The 22,735-nt window shown below is 49.3% G+C and overlaps 1 long non-coding RNA gene across 1 annotated transcript in view; it reads right to left on the bottom strand.

The window, feature by feature from the left end:
* LOC144943072 (uncharacterized) overlaps nt 1-21,261 on the bottom strand; it is a 62,073-nt gene extending 40,812 nt beyond the window's left edge. Inside the window, exon 1 of the long non-coding RNA XR_013639446.1 lies at nt 21,223-21,261. This is a non-coding gene — a long non-coding RNA (uncharacterized LOC144943072). The remainder of the gene's footprint in view (nt 1-21,222) is intronic.
* Nucleotides 21,262-22,735: the final 1,474 nt, after the last annotated feature.

The raw sequence follows: 22,735 nt of genomic DNA, 5'->3' as shown, positions 1-22,735 counted from the left end.
GGAAGGACCAGGACCGGTTCAGATGTTCGGGAATCGAACTCGGGTGGCCCACAACAACAACAGCAGCAGTCGCCATTCGCCACTCAGTAGTGGTGACGTCACCACGGCGCTTTTGCCAGGCCAGGTACACTTTGAGGCCACGTGAAGTGCCGAAGGCTCGCTGACAGGAGGAGGTCACGGGACAGACCGTGCAGGTGCCATGGGTTGAATGACTGGGATGACTAGCAGACGCACCAGCTGTGCCCCCTACTCTGCCAACATACACACAAAGATCACCCATATAGCCTTAAACGACTGTTAAGGCAAGTGCTGTTACCAAGAACCGATGAAGGCCAGAACGGCACACGGGGGGGGGGGGGGGGGGCAGCACCACGCCCGACCGCCTTTGTCTCCCTAATGGTGATGTTCTCCACAGCACACACACCAAGCTACACACACCAAGCTACACAGACACACCAATACAACAACAACAACCGCCATTCGCCACTAAGTGGCGGTGACGTCACCACGACGCTTGTGCCAGGCCAAGTGCACCTTGAGGCCACGTGAAGTGTCGAACGCCCGCTGGCAGGAGGTCACGGGGCAGACCCAGCAGGTGCCACTGGTCGACTGACCGAGATGACCGAGATGACTGGCTTATGCACCACCTTTGCCCCCTACTGTACCAACGTGCTGTGCTTTAGCCACCCGGCGCTCCGCTCGTTGTTGTGAGCGTCGCTCCTCCGCCCTCCATTGTTGTTGTAGGGCGACTGCCTCCAACTGCCCAGTAGCGTCCTTCACGAGCCTCCTCCACTGAGGCCGATCTTGACACCGCTGGTACCAGTCATCGGCAAGTCCACTCAGCTCCTTGTCCTCCTGTACCACATCACTCCATCTCTTCTCTAGCCCGTGCCGCGCCCGTTTAGCCCCCTCGATCCAGCCGAACAAAAGCTGTTTAGGCATGCGGTGGCTGGGCATGCGGGCTACATGACCCAGCCAATGCAGCCTTGCCTGCCGGAGGAGCTCACCGATGGGACTTTGACCAGATCTTTCAAGGATTTGTGAGCTCCTCACACAATCCAGCCTGGTTAAACCCAGGATGGATCGTAGGCAGGCCAGCCTAAATGTTTCCAACCGGCGAAGATGCTCCATTAGGGGGGTCCACGTTTCGCAAGCGTAGAGAAGGGAGGAAATTACTGTGGCCGAGAAGACCTGAAGCTTTGTGCGGAGCGACAGACCAGGTAGCTTCCAAACAGCGTTACGCAACCGATGAAAAGATATTGCCGCTCGACTGATTCGGAGTGAGACCTCTGCTGTTAAACTGGAGCCGGTCATAAGCACACTGCCCAGGTATGGGAAACTCTCCACTCTCTCCACTACTGCCCCATCACCGATTGGGAGTTGTGGGGGTGGAGTGTCCGATGGTACAAAATACCCAGGCAGGTGCTTAGTTTTGGTGGGGCTGATGTTAAGGCCCCACCTCTTAGTGGCACACTCCAGTCTCAGCAGCAGCGTCTCCAACTCCTCCTCTGAATGAGCAGCTATTACCAAATCATCGGCATACATAACGTGGTTGACCAATAGGGAGCCATCCCTTGATCGCACCCGGGCGTCGATCAGCCTCCCATTATATCTGTACCAAATGGAAATTCCCCCGGTACAGCTATTGAAGGCTTCATGAACTACGTGGTCAAAATAGATGTTAAATAATGTGGGAGCCAGCGGACATCCCTGTCGCACCCCAAGGTGTACAGGGAAAGGCTCTGACTCCCGGCCACGTAGTTTTAGCCAGGCCCGCTCACGATAATGAAGGTCCTTAATGATCGTGAGCAGAGGGTCAGGGACTCCGAAAGCACGAAGAACAGCCCAGAGCCCAGGCCTACTGATGGTATCATAGGCCTTAACCAGGTCAATAAAGCAGAGATGTAGGTCTTGTTGGAATTCCCTACACCTCTGCTGTAGCAGACGGACAGAAAATATGGCATCTGTGCAGGACCGCCCTTTCCTGAAACCGCATTGGGGCTCCGCAAGCCTCTCCTCAGCGTGCCTAGCAAGGCGATCTTGAATAATCCTTGCCAGGACCTTTCCCGGCACACTGAGGAGTGAGATGCCCCTGTAGTTGTTACAGATTGGGACCACCAGGGCATCCTTCCAATCCTGCGGAACCTGTCCAGTGGTCCAGACTGTTGTTATCATGTCATATAGGGCAGTCTGTGCACAAACGCCACCCTCCCTTAGCATTTCGCTTGAGAGATCATCTCTGCCAGGTGCCTTTCCTGGTCTCAGACTCCGGATCGCCTTCAGTACTTCCTCAACAGATGGCACCTCAGCCAGCCACTCACAGGGGGTGACCTCTTCCAATATTTGAGGCACCGGAGCCTCAGCAGGGTTATCCCCACTTTGTGCCATGATGTTTTCCTGGCTGAGAGATTTCTCCTCCCCCAGGACCTTACAGAAATGCTCAGCAAATCTGCAAACCTGTTCCTGGGGGTCGGAGATTGGATTACCGTTTTTTCCCCTAATGATGGTAATAGGTGTGGCGCTGCAGGTTACTTTTTTGGTGGAGTTAAATAGTGATTTGTGATCGCCGGCCACTGAGGCAGCCTCTATCTCCTGAGCAACCCGCGACCACCACCCATCCTTGCAGCGCCTTACGGCTCTCCGAACCTCTGAGCGAAGGCTGCGGTAAACCTCCTCATTCTCTGACGTGGGATGCTGTAGCCGATGAGAGTGGGCCTGTCGCTTTTTCTCAAATAACCTGAACACCTCCTCTGTCAGCCAGGGTTTCTGGGGAGGTCTGGACCGCGTACCCAAAGCAGCCATTGCAGCTGCATGAGTCACAGTCCTAAACCTTGCCCATTTACCCTCGATATCAGGAGGAGTGGGGGACGATGCCAACCCCAGCTGCAAGCGATGATGAAATTCTCGCTTGCAACTTTCATCAGCTAACTGAGACCAGGCCACTTTTGGTTGGAATGGGGTCCTGGGTGTACACCCACCACCGGAGTGGAAGAATGGCAGGCGCATCTTACAGATGACTAGTCGATGGTCAGAGGGCAGATCAGCTCCACGGTAGGTCCTGGTGTCAAGGACATGGGCTCGCATTCGCTGGTCCGTCACTATGTAGTCCAGCAGATTTTCTTGCTTGGACCCGGCATGCATCCATGATGTTGTGTGGATGTGCCGATGCCGGAAGAGCATGTTGGTAATTACAAGCCCATGGGCTGCACAAAAATCTAGCAGCCTCCTACCGTTGTTATTCAGCTTATCTGGCATCATGACCAACTCGGGCATTGAAGTCACCCAACAAGATGACTCTGTCCCGAGTGGCCACTTTAGCCAGCACCTGTGACAGGAGGTCATAGAAGGCATCTGACTCATCGGCTTTGCCTGCATCCCTCCACGGATGTTCATCTTTGGTGGCGGCATAAGTAACCACGACCACCACTCCTCGCTTCCGGTTGATGGGAAGGCGAGCCCAAAGTATCCTGGGGCTTACAGCTTCCCACACCTCACCGCCACGCTACCACGCCCCCTTCATTCTTTTGTTCAGAAGAGCCACACCCTGTTGTTTGGCAGTCTCCTGTCCCGAGTGGAGGACTGTCCACCCCTCATGGTGGCAGGAGCCAGAACCGGTCCACCGGACCTCCTGAATGCCACAGAGATCCAGGCGGTACCAGTCCAGCTCCCGACAAAGAAGTGGCAGCCTCTCCTCCGCAGTGAGCGTTCGAACATTCCACGTGGCCATCCGCAATGGTTTTTCGTTGTTTCTGGAGGAGCCCCGAGGGTGAAGATTCAATCTCCTGGCTCCGCCAATTGGGGTTTGGCCAGGAGACGTCATAGACGCCTGTTCCCCCGGGGCCTCCGGCACAAGCTTATTAGTTACATATTTATGTTTAAGTCGTGGTTTCGTGGTAATGAATTGAAGGTGGAGGGGTTACGTGCCCCTCGCACCCGTCCAGAGCCCCCGTTTAGCCACTGTGGTGATCACAGATGCCATTAGGGGAAAGGCCAATGGGCATTGGCCCTCCGCCCATAGCAATGTTCACGACAGTATTGCCCGTCCGGCACCGCGAGGAGGCAGGGGGTTGTTTTGCCGGACTCTAATACACACACACACCAATACACACACACACACCAATACACACACGCATGCAACCTGGACAACTAAGCGGCCATTCAGTTCTGTTCATGCCAGGTTTGATGTCAAAGACTTGTTTCCCCATGCTCCGTGTCCCACATCTACTTCATGGAGTTGGGCCAATGCACAGTTTGACTCGTGCTTGAATCAACACTGACTGCTCCTGGCTCTCCAGTGCAGGTAATTACTTCCTTGAGCTGTGACCCCTTTAACAAAACTTAAATGGCCAGTTCTGTTCACAATATGTGAACGTATATGTCTCAAATTGTTGACATTCAGGGCACGTACTGTATCTTCATCAACATAACCGCCAAGCTAACTGCCAATAATAGAGGGCCACGCGTCAAGACTGGCACAGCACATGGCGAGCCGCGCGACCAGCACCAGGGTTGCCCGACAGCCTTTGTCTCCCCATGGTTGATGTTCAAAGTTACTTGGTTACACCAGCCCACAGGGGATTATTGTGTCCGTCCATCCGTCGTGTATCCAAAATGGGAGGGGTGGGGCTGGGTGGAAAGGGGAGGGTGGGGAGGGTGGGGCTGGGTGGGGGGTGGGAGGGGTGGGGCTGAGTGGGGAGGGGCTGGTCACCCCGTGGTGCCCTTATAAAACTCAACGTTTAACCTACTCACGCCGGCTTGTGCCCGCCCTCAAAGTCGGCCATATTTGCGAAATACACCACGCCGCCGTTGACCCTGGCCATTGACCGAGCAACCCAACGTCCCTACCAGCTCCCTCCGCAGGAATGTGTTATTCGGCTCAATGATCTACAATGGGCCAACTATTACAGTGTATCGGCTCATCATGACCCTAAGCACAAAATAATGACCAAATCATATTGCTGCTTAACATATTTGCGATGTATAAATATTTTCTCGTCACATTTTCTATGGCGAAAAAAAAGTCACGCATTCGTCTTCGTGGAATGTATTAATGTATATATTCAGTTACTTACAATCTGGTGATTATACAAATTTTCCTGACTTTTTTTTTTAAGCAAAAGTGTCTCCATGCTCAATATAAGCTCTGGGTTGTTATTCACATACATTATATCAGTCCCAAAACAACTGCGGATAGTCCTTTTTCCCATGCAAGTGGCTTGTCTCTCCATTGACCATTGCTATATTTGATCAATCCTGGAGGAGTAATGAGTTGAATTGACCTCCGACTTTGATTTGAATGTTCAGTCCAATGCACTCAGCAGAGCACCACCTGTCTCGAATCGGGACGCAATAGGTGCAAATGCAGAAAAAAGCATTTGAAGCATAAACACATCATGGTTGTGCCATCCTTTGTTTAGCGGCTGGACACGAAGAGGCATGAAATGGTTTAAATTGAACACAGCCTCATGTGGAGCTCTGCGAATCATTATTGTTATTTCGGTTTAAATTGTATTTGTTCATATTTGAAAGGGTCAAAACGTACACTGCAGGCTGTGTTTGGGCAATTGGGCAGCCGAATATAGGGGCCTGCTTCATGAATAGATGGGTAGGAATGTGTTCGCCTGTGGACTTGACTCCACATTGGTGACACGTACATTTATCTTGGGCGCAGAGCCATCATTGCGCCTGGCTGTGTACAAGTGGGGCTTTTCAGAAAAAGCAAGCTGGCATCTGTATTCTGTCAGCAGGGGTTAAGCTCCTGGCAATGTTGAATTTTAAATTGGAAATTGACCTTGCTGTTTATACACAACCCCACGGCTATAATGATTTTTAAATGGAACTCTCCTATTAATACAAAATGTCTGGTATGCATGAAGTCTGGTGGCACGATATGAACCAGCCTGTTTCACCCTGTGTTGTAAAACCAGGCTTAAATTTAACTGCACATGTCTTGATGCGTATCGCGTGCGAATAAATCTAGAGAAATAAACAGTAATAAAATAAATAAGCAGACATAATGCCATCCAACAATGTTTGTATCTTTATATAAAATAATAAAAGGTTTAAAACAAGCAAACTCTGAACTGGTTTCAACATTTAGTGTCTCATCAGCAGCCAGGCTTAAACCAATGTTGATGAACCATCACATCTTCAAAGGAAAGAATCCTTTCAGAAATGGGTCCTAATCAATCCGTGTTTATGCATGGTTGTGTAATAAACGACTCTCTCAGGCGATGCTGGTCTCCGTTCGTCTTTTATTTAGGTTCCTCTCCGCACCCCCACTGGCCTCTTCCTCGGACCAGTGCTGTCTCGCGTGCGCCCCGCGCACGCTCTCTCTCTCTCCCAGACCAGTCCTGTCTCACGTGCGCCCCGCGTACTCTCTCTCTCCCTCTCCCGAACCAGTCTTGTCTCGCGTGCGCCCCGCATACGCTCTCTCCCTCTCTCTCTCTTGCCCGCACACTCCCCCATTAACTCCCCTATTCCCACACTCCGCACACCGCTGGACGACGGCGTGCAGAGGTCCTTCGGCCACGTGGCCGATGGCACGGATCCCTCTCACCACCGAACGTGGCTCAGCCTCTTAGATTCCCCAACTGCTCCGATCTCTTCCGGGCTCCCACTTATATACATTCCCCCCACGTGACCCTGACTCCTCCTCTTCCGGATCCTCAGATCCGGCCTTCCCATACTATCTCTCTCTCCCGCTGGCTCCGCCCCCATTCTTTTCGCCCCCCATTGGAGCCGAGGCGAACGGTGGCCCGTCCCACACGCCCCGCAGACCAGGCTCCGCCCACCAATACCCCCGGCCGTGTGATTGGACCCGAGCCCACCAACAACCCCATTTACGCTCGCATTACATGACCCCCCCCACCCGATGAAAAAGCCAGCCGTCCCGACTGCAATAGGACTAAATAATGCGAGCGACCACATCATAATCAGGAATCACCAGACCCAACGGAGAGTATAACAACACAATTAACGAAAGGGAAGGGATTTGGAACGAGTGCGGGTCGCCGGCCTGTCTTTCACAAGAGGCGGCGCCCTCAAAAGTCGCAGTCCCGATAGGGTTTGAGGAGCGGTGGAACCGGAACCATCCACCGCTGGTGGAGGCCTGTCCGTCCCATCACCCCGTTCCCCAGAGAGGTCCGTAGTCGGGGCCCCCTGCAACTGCAACCGCGGCGGGGTTGGAGGGGCAGCAGGGCCAAATGTCCCCGTCGCCGTGGTAGGCCCACCCGGTGCAGGAATCCCTGTGTCCAGCAGGATCACAGCCGGCCCGTCTACAGGAGGCACGACAGGCGCGCTTGCAGGTTGAACAGGCAATGTTAGTGGCGCATCGGACGCGACAGACACCGGCAAGGCCACGTTAGGAGATGACGCATCTCCTCGCGGGGCCACGTAGGGTTTCAATCGGGACATGTGAACGTACCAACGCCGCGATCCGATCCGAACGCGCGCGGACTGTGGGCTAGGGACCTCAATAAGCACAACCGGCCCCTGCCAGGGTTTGTGCAACTTAGGGGAGGTTCCCACCGGTACCTGCGGGCAGTGGAGCCAGGCCATGTCCCCCACTCGCCAGGGGGACCCACAATGAGAGCGCCGGGCGCAACGTTCGTTCCGGGCCTGGATCCTGGCCGTAGCCAATCGGGCCGCCTCCCACGCCTCCGCCACGCGTCGAGTGGCATCACGAATATACTCGGGGAGGGGCTTAACAGGACCCCTCGCCCGCGTGCCAAGTTGCACTTCCGCCGGCGGCACATTCTCGCGGCCGTACATCAAAAAGAAAGGTGAGTGCCCTGTCGACGCATGCGGTGCCATCCGGTAAGCGGAGAGCACCCCAGGGATATGCAAATCCCAATCGGCCTGCTTCTCGCTAACCGTATGACAGAGCACAGCCGTTCAACCATCCCATCAGTTTGTGGATTGTAGGGAGACGTCAGAACCTTCTTAGGTTAGAAGAAAAATGTCGCCCTTGGTCTGTAAGCAACCTTTCCGGCACCCCCTTGTCCATCACATATCCGAACAAAATGCCTCCGTGATAGACGCCGCCGACTGGTCGGGCAAGGGCCAGGCCATCGGCCAGCGGGAAAGATATTCAACCCCGACCAACAAAAATTTGTTCCCCCAAGCGGACGGGGGAAAGGGCCCCAGAATATCCAACGCCACCAACTCGTTAATCCGCGAAAGTTGTATCGACTGCATTGGGGGAACATACGGTTGCTTAGGCGGCTTCCGCCGGGCACAGTCGGAGCACGACCGAATATGCCCGACGACATCAGTCATCATGCCGTGCTAAAAATAATTCTGCTGTAACGTCAACAAGGTTTTCTGCACACCGAGATGTAACAACTTCTCGGCGTGCAAAATCCGAATCAACTCATATCGCAACGACGACGGCACAACAAGACGCCAGCAATCGTGCAAGCCTTCCCTCCACATCAACAAGCTGTCATGGAGAGCCGCTCCCGGCGTCCCATCGGATGACGGATATCCCCTCTCCTTTACAGCCCGACTCCGTAAGGCCCCCAGCGAATCATCGAGCAATTGCTCTCGAATCCAGATGGAATGCGGAAAATTCAAAACCCCGTCGGCCGGTTCCGGGCACGTGGAAGCCCCGGGCATCTCCACAGCGGACACAACAGGACGCGGAGGCTGTAGAACCCGCGTGCATCTATTAGTGCCAGAGGCACAGGCGCAGGGGGATCCCTGCGGCAATCGGGAGAGCGCGTCCGCGTTAGCGTGACGCGACCCCTTACAATATTGAATTTCAAACGAAAATTCCTGCAAAGTTTCCAACCATTGCGCCAATTCGCCCGACGGTTGGTCAACTTTCAGGGAATATTGTAGAGCCGCGTAGTCCGTGCGCACAATAAAGTTGCGGCCATACAAATACGGGCGGTATTGATGGACAAAATGCACTATAGCCAACAGTTCCCGGTGGGTAACGCAGTAGCGGGTCTCCGTCGGAGATAAAACGCGGCTCCTGTAAGCCACCACATGCTCAACACCAACCTTAAACTGCGATAAGACGGCCCCAATCCCTGTGTCACTAGCGTCGGTATCCAGAATAAAAGGCAGAGTGAAATCAGGGTAGTCCAGCGTCGGCGCTGACGCCAAGCGATCGCGTAGGCCATTAAACGCCGCCTCCTCCACCAGCCCCCAGCTGAACCTCCGGTTCTTCGCCATAAGGAGGTGCAACGGCCTAGCGATCGTGGCAAAATTTGGAACGAAGCTGCGATAATAGGAAGCGAACCTGACAAAACGACGCACGTCACCCACCGTGGCCGGAATCGGCCAGTCCCGGACGCATGCCGTTTTCTCCGGGTCCGTGGCCACACCGCCAGAGCTGACTATGTGGCCCAAATAGTGCACGGATCGTTGCAAAAGGTGACACTTCCTGGGCTTGAATTTCAAATTGGCGGAACGCACCCTAGCAAAAACAGCATCCAATCTTTGAAGATGCTCCTCAAACGTACGGCTGAATACAATAACATCATCCAAATATATCAAACACGTGTACCACTGCAGACCGGTCAACACGAGTTCCATCAACCTCTGGAACGTAGTAGGGGCGGCGTTCAACCCCATGGGAAGACAATTAAACTGAAACAGGCCCTGCGGCGTACGGAAAGCCGTCTTTTCCCTCGAGGACTCATCCAGGGGGAGCTGCCAGAACCCCAAAGAGAGGTCAAGAGTGGAAACAAATTTCGCCCCAGACAAGGCATTGAGGGAATCATCCATACGCGGCAGGGGGTAAGCGTCCGCAACCGACACCTTGTTGAACTTCCTAAAATCGACACAAAACCGTAAAATACCATTCTTTTTTCTTTACCAGGACCACCGGAGCGCCCTACGGGCTGTTGGACGGAGAGATAATGTCAGCGGCTAGCATATCGTCCACCGCGCCGCGTACATGATCCCTCTCTGCCGGGCTCACCCAATGTGGATTCATCGGAATGGGAGCAGCATCCCCGGTATTAATATGGTGGGAGAGCAACGAGGTGCGTCCCAGATTGAAATCGTCTTTACTAAAGACATCAGAATATTTCTCCAACAGCGCACGAAGCGCGGACCGCTGGTCCGTAGTCAAGGACGCATTTTCTTGGCACAACCCGGCGATCCATCGATCGTCCTGCGCCGTCGAGGCCGAAACCCCCCCTACGAGGCCCTGGTGGCCTGGATTATCATGGGCCGTGAAGGCGGTCGTAGCATGTGCCAAAACCGTTCCGGCCGGCACGACGACATTGTCCGTGCCTCCGTTCAACACTTGCAAAAACGGAGGCTGACCCGGCCGAACAATCGTTCGTGCCACGACCAGCGCCAGGCCATCCGTAACCGCGTTGGACGGCGACAACAACAACCCCGCCACCCCCTCGACCCCAGGCACGGGCTTCCGATAACGCAGTGGGATAAGCATCTGCGAGCCAGGTGGAATGTCGACCGAAACATCGGATAGTGCCTGCACCTGACGGTCTGGAGTGGACTGTCCCCACGGCGACGGCAAAAAGAAAATCTTCTGGCCCGCCGGTAACTCAATACAATTCTGATCAACCCTTATCTGAATGGGCATCTTTGCCAGGAAATCGGTCCCCAACAAACACGGCACAGCGAGGGACCTGGAGATTAACACCGTCCCCACAGCAGACGCACCCCCAACCCAAATCCACGCCTCCACCTGACCAACGATGCCCATACTCCCTCCGTTCGCCGCAATACATGAATCGTAAACCGGTCGTACCCACGACGGTGGAATGGACAGGAGATGGAATATCACGTCCGAGATGAAAGTTGCGGACGCGCCCGAATCTACCAAAATCCGCACGTCGACCCCCTGTATCGAACCCGGCATGGTCGACGACCCAGTAGCGGCTGCGACCACTCTCCGTGCCAATTTCCGCCACTGTGTCAGCGAGCGATGCGGATTCCTTAGAGTCCCCCCGTTAGAACAGGCCCCCGGAACGCATACCGACGGTGATGCATGAGATGACAGGCCTTGCCGGGTGTCTGATGCGTACCGACTTGCCTGACACGGTTGACTCTCCCTGGCCGGGGACTCCGGCTGAAGAGGCAGGCGAGGGCGACTCCGACAGTCCCGCGCGAAGTGTCCAAGATGCCCACAGCGGTAACACGACAAGTCGGCCCAACTCCCGGCTCCCCCTTAATCTTAATTTTGGAGCTTTCGTGACTGCAGGAATTATTCTTTGGTTCTTTCGGTAAAGTCTCGTATAATAATAAAATAATAAATTAAATAATAGCATACGACATTTCGATTGCAACACAAGCAATCATCATCAGGTATAAATGAAATAGCAACAAAAAATCTAACCAGAAAACTATAGACAGACATATAAGCAGACAGATATCACCAAGATACATAGCGAGAGTAACACAGGTACAGAGAGGGAGATCGTCTCTGTGGCGTGGCCACGGAATTTTCACACTTAAATTCTAACTTAGCAATCTTTGAAATACGTAATCGACCAGGCTATGCGTTAATTGTGTGTTGACCGACTCTCTGTGTTGTATTACGTACCATTTCGATATTTTGCTAGGTTATTTAATTTAGTGTGTTCTTTCTCCCTCTCTCCTAATGTTCAAGCCTGCGTACTTTACTACGCGTTCTTCGTACTCAATGACATGTAATTTTTTTTCTCTAACCCCTCCCTCTCTCTGCCTCCGCCCCCCTCTGTCTATTTAAAATTTACATGTCAATGAGTACGAAGAACGCGTAGTAAAGTACGTAGGCTTGAACATTAGGAGAGAGGGAGAAAGAACACACTAAATTAAATAACCTAGCAAAATATCGAAATGTTATGTAATACAACACAGAGAGTCGGTCAACACACAATTAACGCATAGCCTGGTCGATTACGTATTTCAAAGATAGCTAAGTTAGAATTTAAGTGTGAAAATTCCGTGGCCACGCCACAGAGACGATCTCCCTCTCTGTACCTGTGTTACTCTCTCTATGTATCTTGGTGATATCTGTCTGCTTATATGTCTGTCTATAGTTTTCTGGTTAGATTTTTTGTTGCTATTTCATTTATACCTGATGATGATTGCTTGTGTTGCAATCGAAACGTCGTATGCTATTATTTAATTTATTATTTTATCTTTATACGTGACTTTACCGAAAGAACCAAAGAATAATTCCTGCAGTCACGAAAGCTCCAAAATTAAGATTGAACCACTTCTACGGGGAAGTTCCAAGTTTACCTTTTTTCTCTCTCTCTGGGTTTTTTGTTTTCTCTCTCTGCCTGTGTATTTAGTGTACTTTTTTCTGTCTACACTCGTTTGTTGTCGTTCTTATGTTCTGCTCTGTCTGTGTGTCTCCGTTCCTCTTGTTTTTATGTTTTGTCTTTCTTTGGAATTTTCACACTTAAATTCTAACTTAGCAATCTTTGAAATACGTAATCGACCAGGTTATGCATTAATTGTGTGTTGACCGACTCTCTGTGTTGGATTACATAACATTTCGATATTTTGCTAGGTTATTTAATTTAGTGTGTTCTTTCTCCCTCTCTCCTAATGTTCAAGCCTGCGTACTTTACTACGCGTTCTTCGTACTCATTGACATGTAAAAAATGTTTTCTCTAACCCCTCCCTCTCTCTGCCTCCGCCCCCCTCTGTCTATTTAAGGCCACGCCACAGAGACGATATCCCTCTCTGTACCTGTGTTACTCTCTCTATGTATCTTGGTGATATCTGTCTGCTTATATGTCTGCCTATATTTTTCTGGTTAGATTTTTTGTTGCTATTTCATTTATACCTGATGATGATTGCTTGTGTTGCAATCGAGACGTCGTATGCTATTATTTAAATTATTATTTTATCTTTATACGTGACTTTTCCGAAAGAACCAAAGAATAATCCCGGCTCCCCCCCGTCTCGACGATCCCTCAGCGGTGGGCCGGAGCGTGACTCCGCTCCCCCTCGAGGAACCCACTGGGCTGCCGCTGCAGAGAGATCGCCAGGCCCCTTCTCGTCCGGCACGAAGACGGCCTTTGACGGAGTCCACCCGGTGGCGCCTCCCTCGACGGTCGGGCCCCCCGTCCAGGCGGTCACTTGTGCCCAACGGCGCAAGCTGAACTGCGCGTTGAGGCACTTGGCTGCCATCCGGGAGGTCAGCTGCTCATGGCCGCATATCGGCATCGGAATGCCCAAGTCCTTGGACAGCTCCAACATCTTACCCAGTATCAAGGGCTCCAACAAGTCGGGCTCCGTCTCTGGATACGCGGCCATGGCCAGCTCAAGCACAGCACCCCGGAAAGCCACAGGCGACTCCTCGGGTGCCCGTTTCCTCTGGACGAATCTGTGGTGTGCGTCGTCCGGAGGCTCGTACGCTTCCGCCATCTCTTCGAATGCCCCTTTCAGCGTCGCTTTCTTCGCGGCCTTGATGGAGTGGAAGAATTTAAAAGACTTGTCGTCCAGGAGCGTTGGCAGAACCTCCAAGGCCTCCACATCCGTCCACTTGACGGATCGGACGGCCGACTCAAACCGCCATGCAAATGCGCTCCAATCTCCCCCAATTGAGAATTATTTAATCGTCGTCAGGCGATGGCTGCGAGTCCCCGAGCTGCTGTCTTCCGATGCAGGAGTTCCCTCCGGCGGCGACAAGATGGCATCTCCCCGCCGTGGCAGCGACAAGATAGCGGCTTCCTGCCGCGGCGGCGACAAAATGCCGGCTTCCCGCCATTCATCCGCGACCACACCCAAGATGGCGGCGTCCTGCCGCGTGTTGGAAAGGGCGGGAAGCGTCGCACAGGCCCCAATGGCGGACGGCTCGGCCCCACTCGAAGGCTCCCTGCTTGCAGGCTCGCCGCTTGGCCGATCCGGCATCGTCGGTGGCGCCACCAGGGTGACTAAATGCAGCAGAACGGCCCGCAGCGAATCAAGCTGGACTACCACGTGTCGCCAGCTGTCCTCGACCCCCGTCAACGCAGACGGCCCGGCCGCCCCGAAAACATCTTGTACTCCTGGCGTGTCGTTCGCCGCCACTTCGCCCACGCCTTCCATGGTCTGGACCGCTACCGCCGGAGGAAGATCATCTTCGGCTTCTGAAGATGGTGCAGGTATATTCTTCTTCTTGAGATTTTTAGACATCTCGTTCCACTTCTGACTCCAATGTAATAAACGACTCTGTCAGGCGATGCTGGTCTCCGTTCATCTTTTATTTAGGTTCTTCTCCGCACCCCCACTGGCCTCTTCCTCAGACCAGTGCTGTCTCGTGTGCGCCCCACGTACGCTCTCTCCCTCTCTCTCTCTCTCTTGCCCGCACACTCCCCCGTTAACTCCCCTATTCCCGCACTCTGCACACCGCTGGACGGCGGCGTGCAGAGGTCCTTCGGCCACGTGGCCGATGGCGCGGATCCCTCTCACCACCCAACGTGGCTCAGCCTCTTAGATTCCCCAACTGCCCCGATCTCTTCTGGGCTCCCACTTATATACATTCCCCCCACGTGTCCCTGACTCCTCCTCTTCCGGATCCTCAGATCCGGCCTTCCCATACTATCTCTCTCTCTCCCGCTGGCTCCGCCCCCATTCACCTCGCCCCCCATTGGAGCCGAGGTGAACGGTGGCCCCTCCCACACGCACCGCAGACCAGGCTCCGCCCACCAATACCCCCGGCCGTGTGATTGGACCCGAGCCCAGCAACAACCCCATTTACGCTCGCATTACCATTGTACTTGAATATGTGTGCCCTTGGTCAATCCACGAGATGAAAGTCTTCCCATGCTGGATTGGTTCTTTTTTGTTGATGTTCATATGTATGTGTACACATATATTTAGGGAGTGGAGTGGTGGTATAATAGTTTGTATATTCTGTCTATTTCTTCCAGAAACCTGTGGACAATTCCTAGCCATTCCAATAGAATCAGAACAATATCGGTAGATATGACTTTATTCATGGATTCATCAATTTAAATAATTTGTTTTTCATTTTTGATATACCCTTCGAACTGCGCGTGTTATATATTCATAACAAATATGTACAATCTATGGAACAAATCATGCATATGTATGACATTTAAAAGAATACAGACAATACAAATAAGTTGGGCATAACACATAATTTGAGGAGTACAAATAAGAGAGGAGACACCACCTACATGAAAACAATCCCACTGACTGTGTTCTTGCACAGAAGGCCCATGGTGTAGACAGGGTTTCTTAACCTTTACTGCAGCCTTGCACCCCATTGATTCTCAATCGTATTTTGTGTTTGTTATAATTTAATAGATACATAGGTTTGATAAAACACAGTAGTTGTACTTAATTTGTGTGTTCGACGATTTACCATCTTAAAAAGATCTGCCATGTCTCGCACCCACACAAAGGGATTCTCGCCCACCCAGGGGGTGCAGCGTGCACCCTAGGTTAAGAACCGCTGGTGTCGAGAAAGGGTGCTTACCAAGAACCAACAGTGCCGGAATTCGGGTCGTGTGCCTGACTGCTGATGAACATATATAGGGTGAAACCAGTCCAAAGTTTGTTTGCTATACAAGACATAGACTAAACAAATGGGATGATTGACTAAAAATATTTTTAATAAGGAGATATGGAATGGAGCTGATTCATTTAATACTTATTTGTATGTAATGTTCCTATATTTATTTGAACATACGAAACTATCTTCTTCAAATTGTACTTCATCTAATCGCATATGCAACTAATCCTTTTTATTGGAAACAAATAGCAGTTTGTCCATAATAAATATGATTACAACGAGGTGGACTGATTAATAATAATAAAAAAAGATGATGAGCAGTTAATAAGTTATTGTGCATTCATGCATTCCGAAGTAAACAGTGGTACACAAGTGTCTATCAGTGTGCCTTGTTATGGCCAAAAGGAGATGCTTACGATGTGAATATTTTGCATAAAACCCCAGGGAGGGAACACGAGTTAATTTGAGAACCAGTTTGTGATGCTCAGAAATGAGTTTCGAAAAATCACCCTTTGGATGTTATTGGAAATGTCTAATTTATACTCCTTCGTGTGATTTTTTTTTATTGTTTTCTCTCAAATGGCATGGCATTTCGGAAATTTTATTCCTTTAGCAATAAAAATGTAAATCCAGGATTGATCATGTGATGAGCAAATGCGCTGTGCCTGTAAGGTAAATAACAGGGCTCTGCACGTGATTTAAATTGTTACCCTCATGTTGAACATGACTTAGGTGCCTGTAGGCAGCCGAAGCAGCAATCCCGAAAAATAGCGTGCGCGCGCTAAAAGAATGCCACTTTCTGCATGCCTCGGTGGATGTGCTACAAACACGGTCCTAAAAGGCAGTAAGTGGCAACGCAGAATGGAATCGCAATTCCATTGCTTTTTTTCTCGCCTCCACGCTCAAATAGACTCGTAGTGCCGCGCGATGAAAATTTCCAATTGGCGTCTTCGAGCCAGCCGTGGGAATCACACGTTAAGCTGGCCACGCTCATTCTCTCCGGAGGACGACCGCTGCGGACTTCCCCAACGGGGGCATACTCGTGTCGATGACGAGTTGAGGTTAACGCATGACCGTGCCCCTCACAATGTGTGGATCAGTGCGTGTGATGTCTGTTTTCTGAAAATTGTTTTTACGGCCCGTTTAAGGCAGTACAGCAAGTAGGATACTGACTTTTTTCTAGATTTGAAGCTTTCGTGACTGCAAGTATTCATACTCTTAGTTATTTCGGTAAAGTCACGTAGGTAAAAAATAATAAAATAAAAGAATAATAAATGAAAATAAATCAATTATTTATTTTGACGGTTCCACCTGAAAACGGAGACTTGTGTTGCCTCCGAAACGTCGTGATTTTATTGTTTTATTTTTATTAATTTTAATTTCATTTTTTACCTACGTGACTTTATCGAAAGAACTAAGAGTATAGGATACTGACTTATTTGCACAGTTTTTTTTTTGGAGATGTCTCACACGTGCGGGTTTCAATGTGTATTTCAATCTCTTCACACGTGCAAATTTACTTTACGGAGTTAATCAAATATCTGGCATTGGATGACGGTAAAAGGGTTTTGAGACCCAATTGTGCATTTACTGGGTAAATAAAGGATTACATATTTTAACTGTATGCCACCTTGCTGCTCGTATGGTGAGGAAGACATTGAATGTGTTGACATTTATTTATGGGAAAACTGTACTTCAGGTAAAATCCCTTCAGCCTCTCTCTATTGCGTTAATTATCCCACGGTCCACGTTTTCAATCATCTGTTAATACCTCTGTCCTGCCGTTTATTCATCTCCCAATGAATCCATGCACAAGACCGCCAACTTTATCTGCTTGACATCCATCATTCCATCCACATGTGGGGCGCCAATTCATTCGCTCCCCCATTCATCCATCTGCATTGATTCGGGCTCTGGTTGGTTGATTTAGTTTACCCTGCAGATTTCAATAGGCAGATTCCTCACCAAACACGGGGCAATTTATTTGCGCCCCAGGTAGTCCTGAAATGAGTGGGCGTGGTGCATCAATACTGCGGTCGGCCCGTAATAACAAATGATCGCCAGGCGTTGTCCCCGACGTGTTGCTAGGGGTGGACTGTGCGGAGGGCTGAACGATTTTGGGAAAAATATCTAATTGCGATTTTTCTGACAGATATTGCGATTTTGTGATTAAAAATGTTTAAGCCAAGCTTCAGTTCAACATTCACTGTGTAAAAGATTTAAAACATGTGATGGAGCATTGCCACATGATACTATCAAAATATGAACTGTATTCAAATGCAAGGATGAGAATTTAAAATGTATTAATTGCTTCCAACATGTATTTATTAATTGTTAAGTTAAATAAAAAAAGTTAGAATAATGAAAAATGAAACAATTCCAATAAGAAAGTCATAGGACTTTTCAAATCGCAAAAAAACGCAGCCTTTGCGATTTGCTAATCGCATTGTTTCAAATTGCGATTTCGATTTAAAATCGATTAATCGTTCGGCCCTAACTGTGCGTGTTCTCTCCATGGCCAAAGCAATGCTGAACTTTACCTTTAAACGTGATATTGAAGGCTACCGCCGTGCTTTAACGGTGCTCACACTGGACTTGCAATCCAGAGGGGTCGCCGGTTGAATGTGATCTTCTGGCAAGGCAGTTGAAACAACGGTGAAAGTTGTCTATTTCCCCTCGCCATCAATATAAATGACTAACACTAGGGATAGTTGATTGGCAGGTCACGTATGGTGTGGTAAAGTGTGGGTACGGCGACCTCTTCCAAGATGTATGGTTAGGGTGGGAGAGGAGGCAAAATACGATATATAAGGGCGCTCTATAATTTCCCCTCGGATTCCCTCTGCTCAGTGTGTGTTGATGAAGGGGAGATCCTGGACCAGTTTAAAAGTCACTTATGATCACCAGGAATTGAGCTGAGATCACCATAATTCATAGTGCAGTGCGCTAACCACTGCACAACTGCTCCCCCTAAAATATGCACACATATTGTACGTACATCACATGTGTGTGCATATTCAAAGTAGAGAGCAAGACCAAGAATATAACCATATTGGAGATGGAGTGATGAAATCAGCCCAAGATGAAGAGTGGATAAATAATGGCTGATGATTATACAGTTGTATTTTATATGTTACAATTGATAGTAGACTAATACAAGAACAGTATTTACACAGACGAAATACACGTACGTAGCTCTCTGATGCGCTGTTAAGATTGCGCCACGTGCTGTTCACCACGATGTCCGCTCTTTCAGTCAGCGTGCTGGGAGCGACAGCGCAATCGCAAAAATCTACGCGTTATAAATGCACTCACTTCTTGGGGGTTGGTTTTGAATGCAGCAGAGCATGACCCAATCGCTAAGGGAGCAGTGACTTTTCCTTCTTGACCCTTGTAATGCTTTAGTAAACAATGTACAAATAAACCCTTCAATTAACCTAACGACTGGTGCCATAATAACCCTCCTAAAACAGGATAGGAAATGTAATAATTATTAATGGTGCCAATTAACTTGTAGCCACGAGGCACCAATAACCGGACAATAGTTTGAATTTCAACCTTTTACTGAAAACCAATTTCCCTCGCACCCCAGGGCAGGTGTAATGCTCTCAACAAACCAACAGAATAATCCAACGTACCCAGCACAATCAAACCGATTTATTGCGACCACCTTGCAATAAAACTACACTTGAATCGCCATTTCTTTCTTCACGCGTAATGTGTCTAGAGTTTGAAAAACACGCACGCACACACACGCGCGCGCACGTACAAAGACAAATATGCCCTGATTAGCCTAATAGACCGGCAGACGCAAGCGATATTGGAAAGCGCCTACTAAGGCTGGCAGGGCACATGAGGATGCTTTGTGGCGGAACTGCACGTGGCCACCTGTGTCTCTTTCATTGCCGATGCTCGCAAAACTGCACCAGGGTTACTTCAAGGGAGACCCAAGACAGATCCAGACACTACGTTGCACAGATGCGCATTACCACAAACTGAACTCGAGTTAACAGGATTGTAGCATAGTGGATTAACTACTGATTCCCCCCCCCCCCACACACAGAGCTTTCACACATAATTCTGTACACACCACACGTATGTGCAAAACTAAAGATACCCCGTATAGCCTTAATAGACTGTTGGGGCAAGTGCTGTTAGCGAGCACCTATGAAGGCCGGCACGGCACACGAGGGGATGGGTGGTCAACACCACGCCCGACCGCCTTTGTCTCCTGAGTGGCGATGTTTACACAGCATACCAGGTAGTGTGAATATGCGAACGCAGGGACACATTCACACTTTATTCCAAACAAATGTTTTTGTCCCAGTAGTATGTAATTAGTAACTGGTGACATGACTGTATTGGTGTTTGATTATTTTACTAGCATGGACAGTACATCTGGATCATGAGTTCAGTGAGCTGCGAGCTACGACACCAGAGTAGATGCATTAAAACCATTTTTTTTAACAAAATCTACTTTGTGATCAGTATTATCTACATCAATATAAAATAAGTCAAACTGTCCCCATGCCAATATTAGTTTGGGCGGTGATCATCTCTGATAGAGGTCTGAAGTAACTTGTAGAAATACCACATTGCCCTGGCAGGGATTAGTTCCTCCATTGAACATCCCCCCTTGACAGTCCACAAAGTGGTACAGATTGTATGCACCCTGTCGTGGTGATTGGTCAAGCACTACCCAGTATTTCACAGCCGGCTGCACTTGAAATGCATACGTTTTATATATTTTTCATATTTGCGTAACATATAGTTTATGAATGATGTACACTATATTCAGTCATCGATGGTACAGACATTAAACATGCATCAATTGAACATATAATTCCTTAACATCGTCAAGTGCTTAGCGTTGTTCTCTTAACGAATACCAAAGTAGCTATTAAAGAGACCACGCAAGTAAGCTCTCAAGCAGGATTTGCAATCGTGTTTAATAAAGCTTTAAAAGGTTTGCATAAATCTATAAATGTAATTAAATGGTTCTCTTAACGTGGCAGTCTTGGATACATTATCTCTCGTTTTAAAGACACGATTGTGCAGTTAAATGATGATGACGATGTTTGAAGGTGGGTCAAAGTGTGTGCCATTCTGTTTGGGGGGGTTCAGCTGGGGTGGATCGTTACACTGCACTTCAGTCTGTTATGCCAAACAGGGGGATCGTGCTATTCGGAGCAGTTTGTTAGCACTGACCTTGACTGTACCCTTGAATGCGAAATCAGGGTCTTAATAAAGCTGTCAACAGTTTCTGATGAGATTTTGATTTCCCCTTACTCCGTCGTGAGTGTGCAGCCGTTAGTCATTCACCGCCGCGTATCTGCTGATTGTCTGCGCCCGCAGCAGGCAAGATGCAACCAGGACCTCGAGAAATACGTTTACAGTCCCGCGCCACCACCCCTTTGAACACTTAGCCACATGCTCAATGTGCAGCAATTGTGATTAACATTTGACTAATAAATAACCCCAAGCTGACAAGCTACTCAAGGAAGTGAGGTCCTCTGGCCAATTCCATAAAACAAAACAACCTGAAGTGAAAATGTTTCTGAATGTATACTCATTTATTCTATCCAGGGAATGCTGTCATGGTGCAATGGTTACTTCAGTGGACCATCATTTCAGAGGTTACCGATTCAATCCAGTTGAAACAACCGGCACGTTGCTTGAATCCCCCTGCCTTTGCCCAAGAAACAGTATCGATGGGTATACCGCAGTTAGTCAATCTGGAGGTCGCCTGTGGTGGGGTAAAGTGTGGGTACTCTCACCTCCTTCAAAGATGTTTGGCTGGCGTAGAAGAGTAAGAGGGTGGGAGGGTGGGAGGGCGCGCTCTCGTGAAGCTCCGTCCGGTGGAGGTCCTTTTGCCAGCAGTGGAGTGAGCAAGCAGATGCAGGGCTACACATTTATCTTTTTGCGTCTACCTCTTGCATCCTCGGTTTGTGCTACACGGAGTTCCAAAATCGAGGTTTCACACCCTGGTTGGGAGCCAACTCAATCCATCGTCACGCCAACGCTCGATCATTTGAGTCAGGAATTCCTATTCACGGGGTTCTTACATTTTCAAAAACGGCTCAGAGTTTACCCAGAGATGTGCCCTGCCAAATGCTTGGGCAAGCACGGGGACACTCTGACATTTGAATGTTGGTGATGGTTACAAATTAAACAATAAAGACATAAATGACATGCTACATTTTGTCCACTTCTTACAGACGGCTCAATTTGGAACATTTAATTACATTATGCGGAACACACTTGCTGGTATGCTTATTTAAGCGTAGTATTAAGTGTGGTAATTGTCAGTGTCGGTGCAGCAGACCTATGCACAATCTGCTCACGTTATAAGCTGCCGTTGCCAAATTCACAGCAAAGGCGCAATGAATCTCTCACTCACCCTTTTAGAGTCCTTGACTTTCTCATAAGGTCATCTTATATGAGATTATTTTGTCCGTAATTTTATTTAACAACAAGCAGTTGATTGCATTACATCAGCTAAGCTGATTGTAGAGTCAATCTTGATTACACGAGGTGACGCAGATAGAATAGGCACGCCTCTCCTGTGGTTTATTTAATGTAAGGGGTGTAATGTGTTAACACATTGCTGTAATAAAATTAGCAAAGGCAGATGCCAGTAATCCCATTATTAGTCTTTTTTTGTAGTAATACATAATTAATGACATGATTTGAAAAGACGCGTTGCCACTCCACTGGTAGAAAAATAACACAAGTGGAGCATTGCATCCCACCACAGACTACACACACTTGCCTGAAACAGTTGTTTGGGCCAGATCACGGGTCAGTTCTAAATGATCTGGCCAAATTTGTGTTGTAAGACCCTCCACTACCTGCCACATCCAGACAATTTTAATTGTCACATGAACAAGTGTTTAACCCACACAGTTTTTCTATTTCACCTCACCAGTAAGTTTGAGAACAATTTTCACAGCCAAATTATACAATTTGGTATCTAATTGCGAAACTGCCATTATGCGGCCTCACCCTAAATTATGTTAGGATCACATTTTCCCTTAAAATCTTGACGCTTGCTGACAATAGAGATGGGCTTTGAGATGGAGATCAGTGACCAAGAGGAAGAGCTCAAACCAGATGGCTTGAATATTTTAGCAGAAGTCATTGGGGGTTCCGTATCACTGGCAGAAGGAAGCAATGGCGAGGCGAGGTGTCAGAAGTGGCATTGGTGGTAATGACCTATTGATCTTGATTTATTTTTTTAGCCACAAGTCCATCGAATATTAAGGCAATAAATCGCTCTTCATGGCACGG

Source organism: Lampetra fluviatilis, chromosome 29 (genome assembly GCF_964198595.1).
Source record: "Lampetra fluviatilis chromosome 29, kcLamFluv1.1, whole genome shotgun sequence".
Lineage (NCBI taxonomy): Eukaryota > Metazoa > Chordata > Hyperoartia > Petromyzontiformes > Petromyzontidae > Lampetra > Lampetra fluviatilis.
The sequence above is the reverse complement of the archived record's forward strand: the minus strand, read 5'-3'. Positions and strand labels throughout refer to the sequence as shown.